A 9950-nucleotide genomic window follows, 5' to 3' on the forward strand; every position below is an offset into this window, starting at 1 on the left:
CTTCAGAGTGTCACATGATGGTGTCTTGTGGCCCGTCTTTATCAGCTGATGTTCCATGAGGGCGTGACTTACCTGTCACAAGAACGAAGGCAAGTCACGCCCCCCGCTGTCCGTTCACTCCGCCAAAATGCTGCTCCAGGTGGTAGAGAGGATGAAGGTTCCCTTGTCTCTGTTCATGGTTTTTATGCCTCGCTTGCAGATCTCAATGGCCTCTCTGATCCAGCGCTGTTGTTTGTTCTCTTCTGTGCGGATGACCCTGCCCTTCTCCCGGTCCATGATGTGGTTTTCCCTTTTGCAGTGGTCAGTGATTGCTGATTTGTAATGTTCATGTTGTGCTTGTTCTTTTACTGCTCTGATTTTTTAATTTTTTTGACAGGTAAGTCACACCCTCATGGAACATCAGCTGATAAAGACTGGTCTCAAGACACCATCATGCGACACTCTGAAGAAGGCGAAAGACTCGCCGAAACATGTCAGGTAAAAAATTAACCTAAAACATAAATGTCTGCTTTTAATGAATCAGTCAAATATCAATAATAAGAAGACAAAATGAACCTAATACAAATAAATGAATGCTTAATAACTCCCCTGCACATGCTCCTAAAAATCCAAACCTTCACCTGTAAATAAAACGTCCCGACCTGAAGACATCTTAATGTTATTATTTTGTTATACACACAGTGCCGCCAAGTGGAATCAAAAATTTGTTTTTATTTTAATTTTCACGTACTGCACGGTGCCCTTTTGACGAATCCGACTGAAAATTAGTCAGAAAAGACTCAAGACAATGATCTTACTCTCTGCCGAATTTTGTGACGTTTTGGCAAAAGGCGTGGCTATTAAGGTGCTGAAAAGTCCGATTGTACTTTGTGGCAACAAAAGCTCCGGCAACATGACTCAGATGATCCTATCTTCTCGAAGTTGTACACATTTGAGGATACTTCAGCCCTGAAGACATCTACCAACTTATTTTACATCGTAGTAGTAGCGCCACCAACTGGTAAAAGCTAATACAAGTTATTTTCTTGGATGTTTTTCTCCGTGCAACTCAACATGGTCGCCCTCATATATGCTCGGATGACTGTTTCGGCCATGAGGATGTCACAATACGAAATTCATGATTTTTCGTGAAAAGTTGTGGGAGTGGCATTGCACTGTTCGGCAATAAAACAAAGCTGATTATGAGGTTCTAAATATGAACGACAACTCGTAAAACTTTACACACACATCAGGCCGAGCAAATTTATCAATATTTTATAAGTTAGTTGTGCAGCTTTTTTGAAATGGCTCGCCATGGCCCTCGAGAAATGTTAAAAAAAAGCAGCTCTGGTTGAGTGTTTCACCTCGCTTTTTGTAAATTTTATGGAGTACAGTGAACCCTCGGTTATCGCGGTTAATGGGGACCGAGACCACCCGCGAAAACTGAAAATCCGCGAAGTAGCGCCGCACCTTCAAAAATGCTTAAAAAAAATATACAATATATATAATAAATATATATATATATATATATATATATATATATATATATATATATACGGGGAGAGAGAGAGTGAAATTCATTTTAGAACAAAAAAACCAAATTATTATTAAAACGTATTATTTTTTTATTCCCCAGCCATTCTTTTTGTATTTATTTAATTACTCCGACTTTTACCTGCTGGTACGCCGTCCGGTGTGCCCTGTGAAATGAAAGGTGGCATTCTTTATTTATTTATTCATTTATTCATTCATAACTGACAGCCTCGCGCTCCGCTCGTGCCCGGGCGGAAGAGGTGCTCCAATTCGGCTTAACTGTGACACACGCCCGCCCTCCTCCCCCGGAACTTCCATTCGGTTAAACTTAGGGGCCGCTTGGCACCGCCCGTGCCCGGGGAAGGTGCTCCTCTTCGGCTTACTGTGACGCGAGCATGCCCTCCTCCTCCGGAGCTTCCATTCAGTTAAACTTAGGGGCCGCTTGGAACCGCCCGTGCCCGGGGAAGGTGCTCCTCTTCGGCTTACTGTGACGCGAGCATGCCCTCCTCCTCCGGAGCTTCCATTCGGTTAAACTTAGGGGCCGCTTGGAACCGCCCGTGCCCGGGGAAGGTGCTCCTCTTCGGCTTACTGTGACGCGAGCATGCCCTCCTCCTCCGGAGCTTCCATTCGGTTAAACTTAGGGGCCGCTTGGCACCGCCCGTGCCCGGGGAAGGTGCTCCTCTACGGCTTAACTGCCACGCACGCCGGCCGGAGCTCTGGTACGGTCCGAACCGCGCGAAACGTCGCCACCGATCGTGTCCGGGAGAACGTGCTCTTCTTCGTCCACTCTCCTCTTCGCCCACGCTCTTCTTCGGCGCACGCCGGCCGTCTAACCGCTCCAGCGCCCCGTCGTGCCGCTCGGCGAAACTACAATGCCCCCGAATATTTTTTAGACCCGCGAAGCACTGAACCCGCGAAAGGTGAACCGCGAAGTAGCGAGGGTTCACTGTATGTATAAGACCAAGACCTACAAAAAAGTCTCTTGGAGCAATGAGCTAGGTTTTACAGGAAGTCGGCCATTTTGAATTTACTTAAAAGGGGGCGAGTCACCACAATGGACTTTGTGTAGAAATTATTATTGGGGCCCGAGCAGCGACGGCGGCGAGGTCCCTATTGTTTTTGTAGAAATTATTATTAGGGCCTGAGCAGCGACCGCTACGAGGTCCCCATTGTTTTTGTGGAAATTATTATTATTTTTATTATTATTATTATTAGGGCCCGAGCAGTGACCGCTGCGAGGTCCCTATTGTTTTTCTAGAAATTGTTATTAGGGCCCGAGCTGCGACGGCTGCGAGGTCCCTATTGTTTTTGTAGAAAATATTATTACTTTTATTATTATTAATATTATTATTATTATTATTAGGGCCTGAGCAGCGACCGCTGCAAAGTCCCTATTGTTTTTGTAGAAATTATTATTATTATTATTTTTCCGATTGTTCGATCGCATTTTTGACCCCCGAAACATGCACAAAAACTCACCAAACTTGGCAGTCTCATCGGGCATGGCGAAAAATTTGATATTTTAACGTCTAATATGAACAGGAAGTGAGTTATGAATTTTTGAAAGTCCGACTTTTGCCCTTTTTTGCATGTTTACAGGGGTCATTCTTTTGCACCCTTATCCTAAAGGCTTCATCTGATTGCCTTAAAATTCTGTCTGTAGCATCTGAAGACCTGGGACAAACACTGGGGCTAAAATTTTTTGTTTCCGAAATACTATATGACGGGGGCGGGGCTTCAAAGTTTTCACTTAAGATTTCCTTCGCCGCAATGGACAAAATGCTTAATAACTCTCCTGCACATGCTGCTAAAAATCCAAAACTTCACATGTACATAAAAAGTCTGTACCTGAAGACATCTATATGTTTATATTCAGTTATACACCTTGCGCCAATCAATATCATTTTTTACATTTTGACGTACTGCACGGTGCCCTTTTAACGAATCTGATTGAAAATTGGCTAGAAAAGACTCAAGACATTGATCTTACTCTATCCCTATTTTTGTGACTTTCCTTCGAAGGGCGTGGCTATTACGGTGCCGCAGAGTCTGATTATTCTCCGTGGCAACAAAAGTTCCTGCAAAATGATTCAGATGATCCATCTTCTCGAAATTTTTCACATTTGAGGATATTCAGGCCCTGAAGACGGCTGCCAATTTATTTTTGATCGCAGTGGTAGCGCCACCAACTGGTTAAAACAAATACAAATTATTTTCGTTGATGTTTTTCTCCGGGCAGGTGAACAAAATCTACCTTATATTTGCTCGGATGACTGTTTCGGCCATGAGGATGTCACAATACGAAATTCGTCCTTTTTCGTGAAAAGTTGTGGGAGTGGCATTGCACTGTTCGGCAATAAAACAAAGCTGATTATGAGGTTCTAAATATGAACGACAACTCGTAAAACTTTACACACACATCAGGCCGAGCAAATTTATCAATATTTTATACGTTAGTTGTGCAGCTTTTTTGAAATGGCTCGCCATGGCCCTCGAGAAATGTTAAAAAAAGCAGCTCTGGTTGAGTGTTTCACCTCGCTTTTTGTAAATTTTATGGAGTACAGTGAACCCTCGGTTATCGCGGTTAACGGGGACCGAGACCACCCGCGAAAACTGAAAATCCGCGAAGTAGCGGCGCACCTTCAAAAATGCTTAAAAAAAATAAACAATATATATAATAAATATATATATATTTATATATATATATATATATATATATATATATATATATACGGGGAGAGAGAGAGTGAAATTCATGTTATAACAAAAAAACCAAATTATTATTAAAACGTATTATTTTTTTATTCCCCAGCCATTCTTTTAGTATTTATTTAATTACTCCGACTTTTACCTGCTGGTACGCCGTCCGGTGTGCCCTGTGAAATGAAAGGTGGCATTCTTTATTTATTTATTCATTTATTCATTCATAACTGACAGCCTCGCGCTCCGCTCGTGCCCGGGCAGAAGAGGTGCTCCAATTTGGCTTAACTGTGACACACGCCCGCCCTCCGCCCCCGGAGCTTCCATTCGGTTAAACTTAGGGGCCGCTTGGAACCGCCCGTGCCCGGGGAAGGTGCTCCTCTTCGGCTTATTGTGACGCGAGCATGCCCTCCTCCTCCGGAGCTTCCATTCGGTTAAACTTAGGGGCCGCTTGGCACCGCCCGTGCCCGGGGAAGGTGCTCCTCTACGGCTTAACTGCCACGCACGCTGGCCGGAGCTCTGGTACGGTCCGAACCGCGCGAAACGTCGCCACCGATCGTGTCCGGGAGAACGTGCTCTTCTTCGTCCACTCTCCTCTTCGCCCACGCTCTTCTTCGGCGCACGCCGGCCGTCTAACCGCTCCAGCGCCCCGTCGTGCCGCTCGGCGAAACTACAATGCCCCCGAATATTTTTTAGACCCGCGAAGCACTGAACCCGCGAAAGGTGAACCGCGAAGTAGCGAGGATTCACTGTATGTATAAGACCAAGACCTACAAAAAAGTCTCTTGGAGCAATGAGCTAGGTTTTACAGGAAGTCGGCCATTTTGAATTTACTTAAAAGGTGGCGGGTCACCACAATGGACTTTGTGTAGAAATTATTATTGGGGCCCGAGCCGCGACCGCGGCGAGGTCCCTATTGTTTTTGTAGAAAATATTATTACATTTATTATTATTATTATTATTATTATTAGGGCCTGAGCAGCGACCGCTGCGAAGTCCCTATTGTTTTTGTAGAAATTATTATTATTATTATTTTTCCGATTGTTCGATCGCATTTTTGACCCCCGAAACATGCACAAAAACTCACCAAACTTGGCAGTCTCATCGGGCATGGCGAAAAATTTGATATTTTAACGTCTAATATGAACAGGAAGTGAGTTATGAATTTTTGAAAGTCCGACTTTTGCCCTTTTTTGCATGTTTACAGGGGTCATTCTTTTGCACCCTGATCCTAAAGGCTTCATCTGATTGCCTTAAAATTCTGTCTGTAGCATCTGAAGACCTGGGACAAACACTGGGGCTAAAATTTTTTGTTTCCGAAATACTATATGACGGGGGCGGGGCTTCAAAGTTTTCACTTAAGATTTCCTTCGCCGCAATGGACAAAATGCTTAATAACTCTCCTGCACATGCTGCTAAAAATCCAAAACTTCACATGTACATAAAGAGTCTGTACCTGAAGACATCTATATGTTTATATTCAGTTATACACCTTGCGCCAATCAATATCATTTTTTACATTTTGACGTACTGCATGGTGCCCTTTTAACGAATCCGATTGAAAATTGGCTAGAAAAGACTCAAGACATTGATCTTACTCTATCCCTATTTTTATGACTTTCCTTCAAAGGGCGTGGCTATTACGGTGCCGCAGAGTCTGATTATTCTCCGTGGCAACAAAAGTTCCTGCAAAATGATTCAGATGATCCATCTTCTGGAAATCTTTCACATTTCAGGATATTCAGGCCCTGAAGACGGCTGCCAACTTATTTTTGATCGCAGTGGTAGCGCCACCAACTGGTTAAAACAAATACAAATTATTTTCGTTGATGTTTTTCTCCGGGCAGGTGAACAAAATCTACCTTATATTTGCTCGGATGAGTGTTTAGGCCTTGAGCATGTCACAATACAAAAGTCTTTCGCCTTCTTCAGAGTGTCACATGATGCTGTCTTGTGACCCGTCTTTATCAGCTGATGTTCCATGAGGGCGTGACTTACCTGTCACAAGAATGAAGGCAAGTCACGCCCCCCGCTGTCCGTTCACTCCGCCAAGATGCTGGTCCAGGTGGTAGAGAGGATGAAGGCTCCCTTGTCTCTGTTCATGGTTTTTATGCCTCGCTTGCAGATCTCAATGGCCTCTCTGATCCAGCGCTGTTGTTTGTTCTCTTCTGTGCGGATGACCCTGCCCTTCTCCCGGTCCATGATGTGGTTTTCCCTTTTGCAGTGGTCAGTGATTGCTGATTTGTAATGTTCATGTTGTGCTTGTTCTTTTACTGCTCTGATTTTTTCATTTTTTTGACAGGTAAGTCACACCCTCATGGAACATCAGCTGATAAAGACGGGTCTCAAGACACCATCATGCGACACTCTGAAGAAGGCGAAAGACTCGCCGAAACATGTCAGGTAAAAAATTAACCTAAAACATAATTGTCTGCTTTTAATGAATCAGTCAAATATCAATAATAAGAAGACAAAATGAACCTAATACAAATAAATGAATGCTTAATAACTCCCCTGCACATGCTCCTAAAAATCCAAACCTTCACCTGTAAATAAAACGTCCCGACCTGAAGACATCTTAATGTTATTATTTTGTTATACACACAGTGCCGCCAAGTGGAATCAAAAATTAGTTTTTATTTTAATTTTCACGTACTGCACGGTGCCCTTTTGACGAATCCGACTGAAAATGAGTCAGAAAAGACTCAAGACAATGATCTTACTCTCTGCCGAATTTTGTGACGTTTTGGCAAAAGGCGTGGCTATTAAGGTGCTGAAAAGTCCGATTGTACTCTGTGGCAACAAAAGCTCCGGCAACATGACTCAGATGATCCTATCTTCTCGAAGTTGTACACATTTGAGGATACTTCAGCCCTGAAGACATCTACCAACTTATTTTCCATCGTAGTAGTAGCGCCACCAACTGGTAAAAGCTAATACAAGTTATTTTCTTGGATGTTTTTCTCCGTGCAACTCAACAAGGTCGCCCTCATATATGCTCGGATGACTGTTTCGGCCATGAGGATGTCACAATACGAAATTCGTCCTTTTTCATGAAAAGTTGTGGGAGTGGCATTGCACTGTTCGGCAATAAAACAAAGCTGATTATGAGGTTCTAAATATGAACGACAACTCGTATAACTTTACACACACATCAGGCCGAGCAAATTTATCAATATTTTATACGTTAGTTGTGCAGCTTTTTTTAAATGGCTCGCCATGGCCCTCGAGAAATGTTAAAAAAAGCAGCTCTGGTTGAGTGTTTCACCTCGCTTTTTGTAAATTTTATGGAGTACAGTGAACCCTCGGTTATCGCGGTTAACGGGGACCGAGACCACCCGCGAAAACTGAAAATCCGCGAAGTAGCGGCGCACCTTCAAAAATGCTTAAAAAAAATAAACAATATATATAATAAATATATATATATATATATATATATATATATATATATATATATATACGGGGAGAGAGAGAGTGAAATTCATGTTATAACAAAAAAACCAAATTATTATTAAAACGTATTATTTTTTTATTCCCCAGCCATTCTTTTAGTATTTATTTAATTACTCCGACTTTTACCTGCTGGTACGCCGTCCGGTGTGCCCTGTGAAATGAAAGGTGGCATTCTTTATTTATTTATTCATTTATTCATTCATAACTGACAGCCTCGCGCTCCGCTCGTGCCCGGGCAGAAGAGGTGCTCCAATTTGGCTTAACTGTGACACACGCCCGCCCTCCTCCCCCGGAGCTTCCATTCGGTTAAACTTAGGGGCCGCTTGGCACCGCCCGTGCCCGGGGAAGGTGCTCCTCTTCGGCTTACTGTGACGCGAGCATGCCCTCCTCCTCCGGAGCTTCCATTCGGTTAAACTTAGGGGCCGCTTGGAACCGCCCGTGCCCGGGGAAGGTGCTCCTCTACGGCTTAACTGCCACGCACGCCGGCCGGAGCTCTGGTACGGTCCGAACCGCGCGAAACGTCGCCACCGATCGTGTCCGGGGGAACGTGCTCTTCTTCGTCCACTCTCCTCTTCGCCCACGCTCTTCTTCGGCGCACGCCGGCCGTCTAACCGCTCCAGCGCCCCGTCGTGCCGCTCGGCGAAACTACAATGCCCCCGAATATTTTTTAGACCCGCGAAGCACTGAACCCGCGAAAGGTGAACCGCGAAGTAGCGAGGGTTCACTGTATGTATAAGACCAAGACCTACAAAAAAGTCTCTTGGAGCAATGAGCTAGGTTTTACAGGAAGTCGGCCATTTTGAATTTACTTAAAAGGGGGCGGGTCACCACAATGGACTTTGTGTAGAAATTATTATTGGGCCCCGAGCAGCGACCGCGGCGAGGTCCCTATTGTTTTTGTAGAAAACATTATTACTTTTATTATTATTATTATTATTATTATTAGGGCCTGAGCAGCGACCGCTGCGAAGTCCCTATTGTTTTTGTAGAAATTATTATTATTATTATTTTTCCGATTGTTCGATCGCATTTTTGACCCCCGAAACATGCACAAAAACTCACCAAACTTGGCAGTCTCATCGGGCATGGCGAAAAATTTGATATTTTAACGTCTAATATGAACAGGAAGTGAGTTATGAATTTTTGAAAGTCCGACTTTTGCCCTTTTTTGCATGTTTACAGGGGTCATTCTTTTGCACCCTGATCCTAAAGGCTTCATCTGATTGCCTTAAAATTCTGTCTGTAGCATCTGAAGACCTGGGACAAACACTGGGGCTAAAATTTTTTGTTTCCGAAATACTATATGACGGGGGCGGGGCTTCAAAGTTTTCACTTAAGATTTCCTTCGCCGCAATGGACAAAATGCTTAGTAACATTCCTGCACATGCTGCTAAAAATCCAAAACTTCACATGTACATAAAGAGTCTGTACCTGAAGACATCTATATGTTTATATTCAGTTATACACCTTGCGCCAATCAATATCAATTTTTACATTTTGACGTACTGCACGGTGCCCTTTTAACGAATCTGATTGAAAATTGGCTAGAAAAGACTCAAGACATTGATCTTACTCTATCCCTATTTTTGTGACTTTCCTTCGAAGGGCGTGGCTATTACGGTGCCGCAGAGTCTGATTATTCTCCGTGGCAACAAAAGTTCCTGCAAAATGATTCAGATGATCCATCTTCTCGAAATTTTTCACATTTGAGGATATTCAGGCCCTGAAGACGGCTGCCAACTTATTTTTGATCGCAGTGGTAGCGCCACCAACTGGTTAAAACAAATACAAATTATTTTCGTTGATTTTTTTCTCCGGGCAGGTTTACAAAATCTACCTTACATTTGCTCGGATGAGTGTTTAGGCCTTGAGGATGTCACAATACGAAAGTCTTTCGCCTTCTTCAGAGTGTCACATGATGGTGTCTTGTGGCCCGTCTTTATCAGCTGATGTTCCATGAGGGCGTGACTTACCTGTCACAAGAATGAAGGCAAGTCACGCCCCCCGCTGTCCGTTCACTCCGCCAAAATGCTGCTCCAGGTGGTAGAGAGGATGAAGGCTCCCTTGTCTCTGTTCATGGTTTTTATGCCTCGCTTGCAGATCTCAATGGCCTCTCTGATCCAGCGCTGTTGTTTGTTCTCTTCGGTGCGGATGACCCTGCCCTTCTCCCGGTCCATGATGTGGTTTTCCCTTTTGCAGTGGTCAGTGATTGCTGATTTGTAATGTTCATGTTGTGCTTGTTCTTTTACTGCTCTGATTTTTTCATTTTTTTGACAGGTAAGTCA

The 9950-nt window shown here is 43.8% G+C and overlaps 1 long non-coding RNA gene across 1 annotated transcript; it reads left to right on the forward strand.

Moving 5' to 3' along the window:
• Nucleotides 1-196: 196 nt before the first annotated feature.
• Nucleotides 197-6431, forward strand: LOC148314720 (uncharacterized). The gene is made up of 3 exons (XR_015841565.1): nt 197-300; nt 377-477; nt 6338-6431. It is a non-coding gene; the product is annotated as an uncharacterized LOC148314720 (long non-coding RNA).
• Nucleotides 6432-9950: the final 3519 nt, after the last annotated feature.

This window comes from Idiotropiscis lumnitzeri, unplaced genomic scaffold (assembly GCF_059441095.1).
Source record: "Idiotropiscis lumnitzeri isolate Australia: NSW breed Sydney's pygmy pipehorse unplaced genomic scaffold, RoL_Ilum_1.0 HiC_scaffold_244, whole genome shotgun sequence".
NCBI classification, from domain to species: domain Eukaryota; kingdom Metazoa; phylum Chordata; class Actinopteri; order Syngnathiformes; family Syngnathidae; genus Idiotropiscis; species Idiotropiscis lumnitzeri.